The 14,915-nt window shown below is 47.2% G+C and overlaps 1 protein-coding gene across 9 annotated transcripts in view; it reads right to left on the bottom strand.

Annotated features, from left to right (window-relative positions):
* The window catches only part of numb (NUMB endocytic adaptor protein), a 285,368-nt gene that overhangs the window by 184,332 nt on the left and 86,121 nt on the right, over window positions 1-14,915 (bottom strand). The window contains exon 1 of one of the 9 annotated variants that reach the window (XM_063054315.1): window positions 2,690-2,709. The exons of the other annotated variants lie outside the window; for them this stretch is intronic. The gene's annotated coding sequence lies outside the window, so the exon portion shown is untranslated. Of the gene's footprint in view, window positions 1-2,689; window positions 2,710-14,915 lie in introns of those variants that run through there. 9 annotated transcript variants of the gene reach the window in all.

Here is a 14,915-nt window from a genome sequence, read left to right as displayed (position 1 = left end):
CACCGGCCTATCATTTACATTAGCTATCCTCCAGTTCTCTGACAGCCCAGCAATTTCTGTACCAGCCTCCCACAAGGTCCAAGGGATGCCTTATCAGGTTTTGGGGAATCCACCTTAATTTGCCTCAAGAGAGTAGCAGATATTACTTCTGATCCAGACAGATTGTGGACTTCTGATGAGGAAGTCAAGGATCTAGTTGGAGACGGAAACAGCAGCTTGACGTAGGTATTGCTACTGTCCAGGTGATCCAAGATCAAATGGAGAGCCAGTGAGATTGAATCTACTGTGGATCTGTTGTAGCATGGATAGCATAGATAGATTAGCATGAATAAAAGTTACAAAGAGGCTGGTTCAGTCTCAGACAATTGCAGTGGCGTGCTTCCATTGATAACCAAACATAATTCACATAGCAGATCCATGACAAAAGCTTCAATATTACCAATATTAAATTACAACCCAGCTCAACCCGTGGACAAACAAATAATCAAAGCACCAGACAAATGGAGATGCCAGTGGATGTAGAGGAAGAGTTGGGTGCCATCCCTTAACGTACGGAGATTGACACAGTCTTAATAATGGCAAGAGGCAGCAATGCCGCTGTGATAAAGAGACCAATTCATTCTTGGGAATTTCATCGACCACAGTACATACACTTCTCTGGCTCAAAGGGACAGTGTATAATGAAACCAAACAAATGCAATCCATGTACATGCTTGAGGGAATCAGTACCGGAGACGAGTGGTTTCCGAGGCTGCAGAGAAGTCAAGAATGAGAAGGGACGGATGACTGTGACCAAAACTGTTTGATAAACTTATTTGTGGGATTCCAAAACAGAGTTAAGAGAAACGTACATAAATCAGTACAGCATAGGAACTAGGTCTTTGGCCCAGAATGCTGTGCCAAAATAATTGAACCAGTAATTAAATACCGAACTACACTAATCCATTCTGCCTGCACAATTTCTGCAGAAATTCTCTGATGGCTCAGCAATAGTTGGGTGTGTAAAGGGAGGACAGGAGGATGAATACAGGCCCCTGGTGGAAGACTTTGTCAAATGGTGCAAGCTGAATCATCTGCAGCTCAACATCAGTAAGACAAAAGAGATGGTGATGGACTTTAGGAGGACTAAGCCTGCACTGCTCCCTGTTACTATTGATGGTGAGGATGTAGGTGCAGTGAGGGCTTACAAGTACCTGGGGGTGCACCTGGATGGCAGACTTGAGTGGAGGACCAACACAGAGGCTGTGTACAAGAAGAGCCAGAGTCACCTCTACTTCTTGAGGGGACTGAGGTCTTTGGAGTATGCAGGCCTCTCCTTCACACGTTCTATCAGTCTGTTGTCGCCAATACAATCTTTTATGTGGTGGTGTGCTGGGGAAATGGCATCAACTCGGGTGATACAAGCAGGCTCAATAAACTGATTAGAAAGGCTGGTTCTTTTATAGGAGTCAAACTGGACGCACTGGAGGCTGTGGTAGAACAAAGATGGAAAATCTTGTCAAATCTGGGCAATGTTTCTGCCTCACCCTCTGTGTGCCACCTTGGCTGAACAGAAGAGCATTTTTAGTAATAGACTAAGAAAACTGCGCAGCTCCAAAGAGCACTCCATGAAGTCATTCTTACCCTCGGCCAATAGGTTCTATAATGAGTCAACCTATAGCCAGGTAAGTAATGACCCCCTCCTGTTTGTGGTAACTTATTTTTATTCTTTCTACTTCCCTCCTAATATTTGTAGATTTGTGAACTTGTAATGCTACTGTGGCACTGTAATTTCGTTTGGGATCAATAAAGTATTTATCCATATTCCTCCATTCTCTGCACGTTCATGTGACTATGCAAGAGCCTCTTAAATGCTTCTATTGCATTTGCAACCACTACCACTCTGGCAGTACATTCAATGAACTCATTGTATAAAAAAAATACTTACACTGCACACCTCCTTTGAATTTACCATCTTTCATCTTAATTTCATGGCCTGTTGTATTAGATATTTAGACTTGGAAAAAGATTCAGGCTGTCTGCTCTATTTATGCCCCTCATAATCTTAAACCTTGATCAGGTCTTCCCCTCAGCCTCTGCCTCTCCAGCAAAAGCGACCCAAGTTTGACTAACCACTCCTTATAGCAAATACCCCTCTAATCCATGATTTATAGAGTCCTTGATGCCTTGAAACATGCAGATGTGAGACACTGCAGAATGTGAAATGATGAGATTGTAGCGATGTGCTACACACAGCGCTAGAATAACCACACGGAGTCGGTGAGTTGGAGTTGCGATGAAAGAGGTTTATTCAAACTTCGCGGCCCGCTTTAAAGCCTTCCCGTTCCCGCCCTTTTTGCTGCCGGCCCTCTGCCTACGCGTGCTGTTTCGTCAGCCGGTTCGTGGGTGTCAGAAAGTGGGTCGCCACATAACCCCCCCCCCCCAGAACCGGCGATACCTCCCCCAATGTCCACAGTCTGGATCGGCCTCTGTTTGGGAGGTCTGCCCCTGCGCCGCAATGCCTGAGCCTGGACCGGTTGCGCCAAGTCCACATGGGCCAGTTTGAGTCGGTCCACCGTGAAAACCTCCTCTCTCCCCCCAATGTCCAGCACAAACGTGGACCTGTTGTTGCTGATCACCTTAAACGGTCCCTCGTAGGGCCGCTGCAGCGGTGCCCGGTGTCCGCCCCGTCGTACAAAAAGAAACTTACAGTTCTGCAGGTCTTTGGGTACGCAGGTCGGGCTCTGTCCGTGCTGTGAAGTGGGTATGGGGGCCAGGTTACCGAGCCTCTCCCATAGTCTGTTCAGGACTGCTGTGGGCTCTTCCTCTTGCCCCCTTGGGGCTGGTATGAACTCTCCTGGGACAACCAGGGGCGCGCCGTACACCAACTCTGCCGACGAGGTGTGTAGATCCTCTTTGGGCGCCGTGCGGATTCCGAGCAGGACCCAGGGAAGTTCGTCCACCCAGTTAGGCCCCTCCAGGCGGGCCATGAGAGCCGATTTCAGGTGACAGTGGAAGCGCTCCACTAGTCCGTTCGACTGTGGGTGGTAGGCAGTTGTGTGGCGTAACTGTGTTCCTAAAAGTCTGGCCATAGCCGACCACAGGCTGGAGGTGAACTGGGCGCCCCTGTCGGAGGTAATGTGGGCCGGTACTCCAAAGCGTGCTACCCAGGTTGCGATCAGTGCTCGGGCGCAGGATTCGGAGGTGGTGTCGCTGAGCGGGACTGCCTCTGGCCATCTGGTGAACCGGTCTATCATAGTTAGGAGGTACCGCGCTCCTCGTGACACTGGCAGGGGCCCCACGATATCCACATGGATGTGGTCGAACCTCCGGCGGGTGGGTTCGAACCGCTGCGGTGGAGCCTTGGTGTGCCGCTGCACCTTGGCCGTTTGGCACTGCATACACGTTTTGGCCCATTCACTGACCTGTTTATGAAGTCCATGCCACACGAACCTGTTGGAGACCAGCCGGACAGTTGTCCTGATGGAGGGGTGCACTAAGTTGTGAATGGATTCGAACACCCGCCGGCGCCAGGCTGCTGGGACGACAGGGCGGGGTTGGCCAGTAGCTACGTCACATAGTAGGGTCCTCTCACCTGGGCCTACGGGGAGGTCTTGGAGCTGTAAACCGGAGACTGCAGTCCTGTAACTGAGGATCTCAGCGTCTGCCTGCTGTGCCTCTGCCAGCACTGCATAGTCCACCCCCTGGGACAGGGCCTGTATGGTAGGTCTGGAAAGTGCGTCTGCCACGACATTGTTCTTTCCAGAGACATACCGGATGTCCGTCGTGTACTCGGAGATGTAGGACAGATGTCGCTGCTGGCGGGACGACCAGGGGTCGGACACCTTAGTGAACGCAAAGGTAAGCAGTTTGTGGTCTGTGAACGCGGTGAAGGGCCTACCTTCTAAGAAGTACCTGAAATGCTGGATTGCCAGGTATAGTGCCAATAGCTCCCGGTCGAAAGCACTGTATTTGAGTTCGGGTGGTCGTAGGTGTTTGCTGAAGAACGCCAGGGGTTGCCAGCGACCCTCGATGAGTTGTTCCAGCACTCCACCGACTGCTGTGTTGGATGCGTCCACCGTGAGGGCAGTAGGAACGTCCGTTCTGGGGTGCACTAGCATCGCGGCGTTTGCCAAGGCTTCTTTGGTTTTAACGAAAGCGGTTGCGGCCTCTTCGTTCCAGGTAATGTCCTTGCCCTTACCCGACATTAGAGTGAACAAGGGGCGCATGGTTCGGGCTGCTGAGGGGAGGAAACGGTGGTAGAAATTCACCATACCCACGAATTCCTGCAAGCCTTTGATTGTGTTGGGTCGGGGGAAGTGGCGGACCGCGCCTACCTTGGCGGGCAGCGGGGTTGCCCCGTCTTTAGTAATCCTGTGGCCCAGCAAGTCGATGGTGTCGAGTCCGAACTGGCATTTGGCTGGATTGATTGTAAGGCCGAATTCACTCAGGCGGGAGTAGGGCTGGCGGAGGTGGGACAGATGCTCCTGCCGACTACTGCTGGCTATGAGGATGTCGTCCAAATAGATGAATGCAAAGTCCAGGTCGCGTCCCACCGCGTCCATTAGCCGCTGGAAAGTCTGTGCGGCGTTCTTTAGACCAAACGGCATTCGGAGGAATTCCAAAAGTCCGAACGGGGTGATAAGTGCTGTTTTGGGGATGTCGTCCGGATGTACAGGGATTTGATGGTATCCCCGGACGAGGTCTACCTTGGAAAAGATCCTTGCGCCGTGTAGGTTTGCTGCGAAGTCTTGAATGTGCGGCACAGGGCAGCGGTCTGGCGTTGTAGCCTCATTCAGTCTGCGGTAGTCACCGCATGGTCTCCAGCCCCCCCCGTTGCCTTGGGCACCATGTGAAAGGGGGAGGCCCATGGGCTGTCGGACCGTCGTATGATCCCTAATTCCTCCATCTTCTTGAACTCCTCCTTCGCCAGTCGGAGCTTGTCCGGGGGAAGCCATCGAGCACGGGCGTGGAGGGGTGGTCCCTGGGTCGGGATGTGGTGCTGTACTCCGTGTCTGGGCATGGCTGCCGTGAACTGCGGTGTCAGTACTGATGGGAAATCCGCCAGGACCCTGGTGAATTCATCGTCAGACAGCGTGATGGAGTCCAGGTGTGGGGCTGGCAACTGTGCTTCACCCAGGGAGAACGTTTGAAAAGTCTTGGCGTGGACTAATCGCTTCCCTTGCAAGTCAACCAGCAGGCTGTGGGCTCGTAGAAAATCTGCCCCCAGCAGTGGTTGGGCCACGGCGGCCAGTGTGAAGTCCCACGTGAACCGGCTGGAGCTGAACTGTAGCCGCACCGTGCGGGTGCCGTAGGTTCGTATTGTGTTGCCATTAGCGGCCCTCAGGATGGGTCCCGGTTCTCTGTTGCGGGTGTCGTAACTCGTTGGAGGTAAGACGCTGATCTCCGCTCCGGTGTCGACCAAAAAGCGGCGTCCCGACTGTTTGTCCCAGACGTACAGGAGGCTGTCCTGATGGCCAGTCGCCGTAGCGATCGGCAGCGGCTGGGCCTTGGCGTTTCCCGGGAATTTGCAGGGCGGTCTGCAGCGGCAGGCCTCCGTGCCCCACCGCTGGTGGTAGAAACACCATTGTTCGTTGGGCTCCTCACTCCCGTCGCCGGGTTTTGTAGGCTCTGCCGCCGGGCCCGGTCTGGCCTGTCGTTGGGCACGCGGCTTGGTGATCTGTGCGACGGATGCCCCTCTCTCTTTCCTGGCCTTCCACAGCACATCTGCTCGGGCCGCCACCTCCCGGGGTTTGCTGAAATCTGCGTCGGACAGCAGCAGTCATATGTCCTCGGGCAGTTGCTCTAGGAACGCCTGCTCAAACATGAGGCAGGGTTTGTGTCCTTCAGCCAGGGCCAGCATCTCGTTCATTAATGCTGACGGCGGCCTGTCTCCCAAACCATCCAGGTGCATTAAGCGGCGTGCTCGTTCGCGCCGTGAGAGTCCGGAAGTCCTTATGAGCAGGGTTTTGAATGCTGTGTATTTGCCGTCCTCTGGGGGCGACTGTATAAACTCCTCAACTTGTGCAGCAGTCTCCTGGTCGAGGGAGCTCAGCACGTAGTAGTAGCGAGTGGACTCCGAGGTTATCTGCCGAATGTGGAATTGTGCTTCTGCTTGTTCGAACCATAAATGGGGTCGCAGTGTCCAGAAGCTTGGCAGTTCTAACGAAACTGCGTGAACAGATGCAGCGTCTGTCATCTCTGGTCCAAATATCGTTTGGGCCGTCGGGGTCACCAATTGTAGCGATGTGCTACACACAGCGCTAGAATAACCACACGGAGTCGGTGAGTTGGAGTTGCGATGAAAGAGGTTTATTCAAACTTCGCGGCCCGCTTTAAAGCCTTCCCGTTCCCCGCCCTTTTTGCTGCCGGCCCTCTGCCTGCGCGCGCTGTTTCGTCAGCCGGTTCGTGGGTGTCAGAAAGTGGGTCGCCACAAGATCACTTTTTTTTCCTTGAAAATGAGTGAGAGTGGTTCAGTTGACAATGTAAAATTTGTTTAAAAATAATTACTTTTAAAATTGTAGTTGACTGGAATGTGTAGATTAGAAAAGAAGTCCGAGTTTTCTTGATTATGTGAGTAGTGAATAAGCTCCTCAGAGTGGAACATTGATTGGTACCAAGGATCCCTGAGACTCTCCAGATCACATGTGACAGCATCTGTAAATGCACATAGCCATTGTCTGAGTATTTCACTCTTGGACATCAACATGCCATGGGTCATCGGTCAGCCTTATAAAAGCAGAACATTGATGAGTGAGAGGAAATTCATAAGCAGGATGGGAAAATGGACCACCAGCTACGATAGAGGCCCAAAAGTTGAAGTCCGTGGGTGAGCGTGTCCAGAGCTCAGTGTTCTGCAAGTCTGAGCCAGGAACTGGAGGTTTGAGGCCCAACATCTGAGAGTCCAGGGCTGAAGACTGGTGGTCAGAGGCCTGTGTGTGTGAGAGTGGGTGAAAGAGTGGGAAAGGGGTTGAATTTACTGTTGTTGTTTTGCTATAGTTCAAAGTTCAAAGTATGTATACATTATACAACCTTGAGATAGGCCTACTTACAGGCAGCTACAAAACAAAGAAACCCAAAAGAACCCATTAGTAAAGACAAACACCCAATGTGCAGAGTGAAAAAAACAAGCAAATACCATTCAGAACTGAAGTCAACAAAAGAGAGCCCTACCAGACCGTCAGTTCAGTGCAGAGCTGAATAAACACCTCGGAGCAGTGAGCTGAACCGGTCCGTCCCTCGCCTTGGGCTGTGACACCTTGACCTTTTCAATCTGGCCCGTCGCTTAAACCATCGTCCACACATTCACTTGCTTCGACACGCTCCGGGGCCTGGACCCTGCTGCCTCGATTCAGCCTGTAGCCGACCTTTCCAATTCAATTAACCAAACCTATGAACTTTACTCACTGCCAGCAATGGCCCCAGCGTCTCACCTAGGTGCAACTGCATCAAATTACCTCCAGGTCCAAAGGGAAGTTAAAGGCTGAGGTTTGCAGTGATCATTTATCAATAAAAATGTGATTAACATTTAGTTGTATTTAGTTGTTTTCTTTGTTTCATTGGCCACCAGTATTTAGTCACTGAGCTTCACCAGTGCCATCTTAAAACTTAGTGTGTCACGATGTTGAGTAGAACAACAAAAATCAACAATACGTTGGCACCTGAAGATGCGGTGACACTTGTGGACTGCCCCAGCACATACTTGGGCTGTGTTGGTTATTAATGCAAACATCACATTTCATTGTATGTTTTGATGTATATGTGATAAATAAATTTGAACCTGAACCCTTGCAGCATCTACCTGTTCAGCATCCTCTCCAAAGCCTCGATATCCTTCCTATAATGGAGTGACCAGAACTGAATGTAATACTCCAGATGCAGTCTACCCTGAGTTTAATAAAGCTGCAACATAACTTCCCTTGAACTCAACACCTCAAATAATAAAGACAAACATGCCAAACACCACCTTTACTATCTTAGTAATCTGTTTATTTGCTATCAGGGAGCTATGGACGTGGACCCCAAGATCCCTCTGTACATCAATGTTGTTTAGGGTCCTGCCATTAACTGTGTATCATCTCCCAAGGTACAACACCTTGATCTTTCACCTGGTTAGATGAAACACCATCATTTCTCTTCCCATACCTGTAACTGAACTATACTCGTCTGTATCTTTTGGCGACCTTTGTATTGTCTGTGAATCCACATTTTCATCCAGGTCACTAATACTGTATATACATGGCATTAATTACTCAAAGTGTGGTTTGATCTTCATCTAAGTCACAATACACACAAACACAGTCTGCTCAAACTAATCACACAAACAATTGTACTTCTGGTATCTGTATTGAACACATTGTTGAATCGTTCATGGTCTAGGCTAGGGACCCTTGTTTTTAATAACTGGTAGAAACTCCACCAAATATTTCCTGTAGCTGTTGATCAGACTTGTACAATGGCTAGGAGGAATTTTAGACTAATCCTCCATACAGAATTGTTTCAGTTCATCAATATTTCTGCTATACCTTACATGAGCAGCCTTCTTCAGGTCATGCCACAGCATCCTTTACTTACTCACTGGAAAACCACAGTCAGTGCAGATTGGAAATAACATTTCCTCCTTGCTGACAATCAACACTGGCACACCTCAAAGACGTGTGCTTAGACCACTGCTCTACTCTTTCTATACCCATAATTGTTTGGGTAGGCACAGCTCAAATACCATTTATAAATTTGGCGACTACATGACTGTTGGCAAAATTTCAGATGGTGACTAGGAGGCATACAGGAGCAAGAGGTGTCACAAAGACAACCTTGCACTCAACATAGTAAGACCAAGAAATTCTTTGTCAACTTCAGAAAGAGGAAGTTGGGAGAACACACACCAGTCCTCATTGAGGGATCAGAAGTAGAAAAGGTGAGCAGTTTCAAGTTCCTGGGTGTCAGCATCACCAAGGATGTATCTTGGGCTCAACAAATTAAAGCAATTACAAAGAAGGCACGATAGTGGCTGTATCTCATCAGGAGTTTGAAGAAAATTGGTATGTCACCAAAGACACTCAGAAATTTCTGCAGCTGTACCATGGAGAGTATTCATTGCATCACTGTCTGGTATGGATGGGTCACTGCACAGGGTTGGAACTCAGGCAGCTCCATCATGAGCACTAGCCTCCTCAGCATCCAGGTAGCCTTCAAAAGGCAATGCCTCAAGAAGGCAGCATCCATCATTTAAGGACACCCGTCACCCAGGACATGACCTCTTCTCCTCGTTACCATCAAGGTGGTGGTAAGGGCCTGAAGACAATGAACCCATGAACACAACTCACATTCTTCCCTCTCATTTTCCACTACTAATTTATCTTTATATATATACTCCTTATTCTATTTTATAGTTTTTTAATGATGTATTACAAAGTACTGCTGCTGCAAAACAAATTTCACAACATATACCAGTGATCCTAATAACAGATAAAATTCAGAAGTAACATGAAAACAAAATACTTATGATTGAAAATGTAGTGCCCTAATAACCTTCAAAAGATAACTGGACAAATATTTAAAGTAAAACATTGCAGAACCATGTCAACAAGCATGGTTGGGACTAAATACTTAACTCTTCCAAGAGCAGGTAGTCACAACAGGGCTAATGGTCTCATTCATTCTGCTCTATTTCATTCAAGAAAGAGCTCTGCCCCAAATTAGGCAAGACATACAGCTATAGTGCCTACAAAAAGTATTCACACCCCTTTGATCTCACTTTGTGCAGATCTGTTTTCACTGACACGAAGGAGTCTTTTTCTGTCAATAAGGATTTTTTTAAAAAGCCAAATTCAATCCACTGTGATTCAATGTTGTAAAACAATAAAACATGAAAACTTCCAAGGAGGTGATTACGTTTTATAGGCGCTGTATGCTAGGTCATTTGGTATGAATGAAATTTCTATTTATGGGCCTACATGAAAGTAAAAACATGCTGATCCCTTCATTAAGCATTGTACAAAACAGAAACACAAACATTTCCGTAGCAATTAGAGGTTCTCTTTACACCTCTCATGTCAGGCTGACTTCTGATGCTGGTGCCATCATTCTACAAAGACTTCATTGAAAATGATCGAAGTTTATACAGGCTTCAGTACATAATGTTTTCACTGTATCATCTGTGAAGTATATATTCTGGACCATCTATTATCGTTGCATGCTTTTCTCCAGCTCAGTTAAGAATCAGGTTTATTATCACCAGCATGTATCATGAAATTAGTTAACTTAGCAGAAGCAGTTCAATGCAATACATAATCTAGAAGAAAAATAAATAAATAAATCACAGTGTATGTGTATTGAATAGATACCAAAGATGGAACCATAACTTCTTTACTTTATGTTTCCGACAACTGCAAAATTGTGAATAGGGCAATCTGTTTTTTTTTAAAGTTTTTAATTTTGTATTAATAGCAAAAGGATAGTGAGGGCGGTGACTAGTGGGGTACCGCAAGGCTCAGTGCTGGGACCCCAGTTGTTTACAATATATATATTAATGACTTGGATGAGGGAATTAAATGCAGCATCTCCAAGTTTGCGGATGACACGAAGCTGGGTGGCAGTGTTAACTGTGAGGAGGATGCTAAGAGGATGCAGGGTGACTTGGATAGGTTGGGTGAATGGGCAAATTCATGGCAGATGCAATTTAATGTGGATAAATGTGAAGTTATCCACTTTGGTGGCAAAAATAGGAAAACAGATTATTATGTGAATAGTGGCCGATTAGGAAAAGGGGAGGTGCAACGAGACCTGGGTGTCATTATACACCAGTCATTGAAAGTGGGCATGCAGGTACAGCAGGCGGTGAAAAAGGCGAATGGTATGCTGGCATTTATAGCGAGAGGATTCGAGTACAGGAGCAGGGAGACACTACTGCAGTTGTACAAGGCCTTGGTGAGACCACACCTGGAGTATTGTGTGCAGTTTTGGTCCCCTAATCCGAGGAAAGGAATCCTTGCCATAGAGGGAGTACAAAGAAGGTTCACCAGATTGATTCCTGGGATGGCAGGACTTTCATATGAAGAAAGACTGGATGAACTGGGCTTGTACTCGTTGGAATTTAGAAGATTGCGGGGGGATCTGATTGAAACGTATAAAATCCTAAAGGGATTGGACAGGCTAGATGCAGGAAGACTGTTCCCGATGTTGGGGAAGTCCAGAACGAGGGGCCACAGTTTGAGGATAAAGGGGAAGCCTTTTAGGACCGAGATTAGGAAAAACTTCTTCACACAGAGAGTGGTGAATCTGTGGAATTCTCTGCCACAGGAAACAGTTGAGGCCAGTTCATTGGCTATATTTAAGAGGGAGTTAGATATGGCCCTTGTGGCTACGGGGGTCAGGGGGTATGGAGGGAAGGCTGGGGCAGGGTTCTGAGTTGGATGATCAGCCATGATCATAAAAAATGGCGGTGCAGGCTCGAAGGGCCGAATGGCCTACTCCTGCACCTATTTTCTATGTTTCTATGATAAAATTGGTCCCTTAGAGCAGCGGTCCCCAACCACCGGGCCGTGGACCGGTACCGGGCCACGAGGAAGTGATATGATTTGGTGATAGGAGTCAGCTGCACCTTTCCTCATTCCCTGTCACGTCCACTGTTAAGCCATTACGCATGCGAAGTCATTACCCGCGCGTCATCCATGTCAGCGTGGGAAGGAGATCAACTCCTCGAGCTTGCAAATGACGGCAGGCTGGAAAGTATGTTTGACATAACATCTCTGCCGGCATTCTGGATCAAAGTCAAGGCTAAAAATCCTGAGATAGCCACGAAGGCACTGAAAACGTTGCTTCCATTCCCAACACATCTCTGCAATGAATGCAACGAAAATTGATTTGCGAAATAGACTGGACACAAGGAACCCCGTTCGGGTATCGCTGCCTCCCATCACCCCTCGATCGGACCGTCTTTTTGCAGGAAAACAAGCCCAGGGCTCCCACTGATTCAGCGATATTGGTGTGTTGCAATGATTTTATATGTTCATATGGGGAAAATATGCGCTGCGTGTTTAATATCCAAACGTTACTTAAAATGTTATGATGCTATTGACATATATAACCATATAACAATTACAGCATGGAAACAGGCCATCTTAGCCCTTCTAGTCCGTGCGGAACGCTACTCTCACCTAGTCCCACTGACCTGCACTCAGCCCATAACCCTCCATTTCTTTCCTGTCCATATAGCTATCCAATTTTTCTTTAAATGATAATATCGAACCTGCTTCTACCACTTCTACTGGAAGTTCGTTCAACACTTACTTCAAGCTCCCCTGATAATTGACTTATCACTATATTTATGCGAGGAAAATATACGCCGTGTGTTTAACATCAGATTCGTTAGATAAACCCTTCTAGAAAGGAAATTGAGTGTATTAGCCACTTATCACCGATATTCCAGCCGTGATTAACACCCCGCCTCCATCCCTCTGAACAGATTCGCCAAAAACGATTTGTAGAAAAAAACCGTACACGCATGTGCGCTGGTGCCCGTGCAAGGCTTCACGGTCATTGTAGTCTTTCTCGGGGTAAACCCAGCATATTCGACAGCTACTCTCATCCGTTGGCAACCCTACACCCCCCTCCCCCGGTCGGCCAGTCCACAAGAATATTGTCAATTTGAAACCGGTCCGCAGTGCGAAAAAGGTTGGGGACCCCTGCCTTAGAGAATCAGAGTGGACGGCTATGAGCCAAAAGAGATGGGGGAGATTTTGAACAATTTCTTTTCTTTGATATTCACTAAGGAGAAGGATATTGAATTGTGTAAGGGAAACAAGTAGGGTGGTTATGGAAACTATGATGATTAAAGAAGAGGAAGTACTGGCGCTTTTAAGGAATATAAAAGTGGATAAGTCTCCGGGTCCTGACAGGATATTCTCTAGGACCTTGAAGGAAGTTAGTGTGGAAATAGCAGGGGTTCTGACAGAAATATTTCAAATGTCATTAGAAACAGGAATGGCGCTGGAGGATTGGCGTATTGCTCATGTTGTTCCATTGTTTAAAAAGGGTTCTAAGAGTAAACCTGGCAATTATCGGCCTGTGAGTTTGACGTCACTGGTGGGTAAATTGATGGAAAGTATTCTTACAGATGGTATATATAATTATCTGGATAGACAGGGTCCGATTAGGAACAGTCAACATGGATTTGTGCGTGGAAAGTCATGGTTGACAAATCTTACTGAATATTTTGAAGAGGTTACTAGGAAAGTTGACGAGGGTAAAGCGGTGGATGTTGTCTATATTGACTTCAGCAAGGCCTTTGACAAGGTCCCACACAGAAGGTTAGTTAGGAAGGTTCATTTGTTAGGTATTAATATTAGATTATGAGGACACTCAGTCCTCATTTATTGTCATTTAGAAATGCATGCATTAAGAAATGATACAATGTTTCTCCAGAGTGATATCACACAAAAACAGGATAAACCAAAGACTAACACTGACAAACCCACATAATTATAACATATATAGTTACAGCAGTGCAAAACAATACCATAATTTGAGAAAGAACAGACCATGGGCACGGTAAAAAAAAAGTCTCAAGTCCCGATCAATTTCTATAGTCCCCGATAGCAGGCGGCAAAAAGGGAGAAACTCCCCTGCCATAAACCTCTAGGCACCGACAACTGACAACTGCTGATGCATTGGAAGCACCCGACCACAGCCGACTGAGTCTGTCTGAAAACTTCGAGCCTCCGACCAGCCCCTCCGATACAGCCTCCCGAATGCCATTCTCTGCTGAGCGCCTTCGACCTCGACCCAGCCACCAAAACAAGCAAAGCTGAGGACTCAGAGGCCTACTCCTCCAGAGATTCTGGACCACACAGTAACAGCAGCAGCGAAGCAGGCACTTCAGAAGTTTCTCCAGATGTTCCTCCACGCTCTCACGTCCATCTCCATCAAATCAGAATTGTGCATGGTACCCTACTCAACAAATACAGATATCATTCTGGAGCGGCCTCGTGCGCTGCGTCGCGTCGCCATCTTCGCCTCCTCCTTTACTATTGAAGTAGTAAAATGGATTCAGCAGTGGTTGGATGGGAGACGCCAGAGAGTAGTGGTGGATAACTGTTTGTCAGATTGGAGGACGGTGTGTAGCGGTGTGCCTCAAGGATCTGTACTGGGTCCAATGTTGTTTGTCATACATGTTAATGATCTGGATGATGGGGTGGTAAATTGGATGAGTCAGTATACAGATGATACTAAGATAGGTGGATTTGTGGATAATGAAGTAGGTTTTCAAAGCTTGCATGGTGACTTAGGCCAGTTAGAAGAGTGGGCTGAAAGATGGCAGATGCAGTTTAATGCTGATAAATGTGAGGTGCTACATTTTGGTAGGACTAATCAAAATAGGACATACATGTTAAATGGTAGGGCATTGAAGAATGCAGTAGAACAGAGGGATCAAGGAATAATGGTGCATAGTTCCCTGAAGGTGAAATCTCATGTGGACAGGGTGGTGAAGAAAGCTTTTGGTTTGCTGGTCTTTATTAATCAGAGCATTGAGTATAGGAGTTGGGATGTAATGTTGAAATTGTATAAGGCATTGGTAAGGCCAAATTTGGAGTATTGTGTATAGTTCTGGTCACCGAATTATAGGAAAGATGTCAACAAAATCGAGAGAGTACAGAGAATATTTACTGGAATGTTAACTGGGTTTCATCGTCTAAGTTACAGAGAAAGGTTGAACAAGTTGGGTCTTTATTCTTTGGAGCGTAGAAGGTTGAGGGGGGACTTGATAGAGGTATTTAAAATTATGAGGGGGATAGATAGAGTTGACGTGGATAGGCTTTTTTCCATTGAGAGTGGGGGAGATTCAAACAAGAGGACATGAGTTGAGAGTTAAAAGGCAAAAGTTTAGGGGTAACATGAGGGGGACCTTCTTTACTCAGAGAGTGGTAGCTGTGTGG

The sequence above is a fragment of the Mobula hypostoma genome, chromosome 1 (genome assembly GCF_963921235.1).
Source record: "Mobula hypostoma chromosome 1, sMobHyp1.1, whole genome shotgun sequence".
In the NCBI taxonomy this organism is placed as follows: Eukaryota; Metazoa; Chordata; class Chondrichthyes; order Myliobatiformes; family Myliobatidae; genus Mobula; species Mobula hypostoma.
Note: the sequence above shows the minus strand (reverse complement) of the source record. Positions and strands in the feature narration are given on the sequence as shown.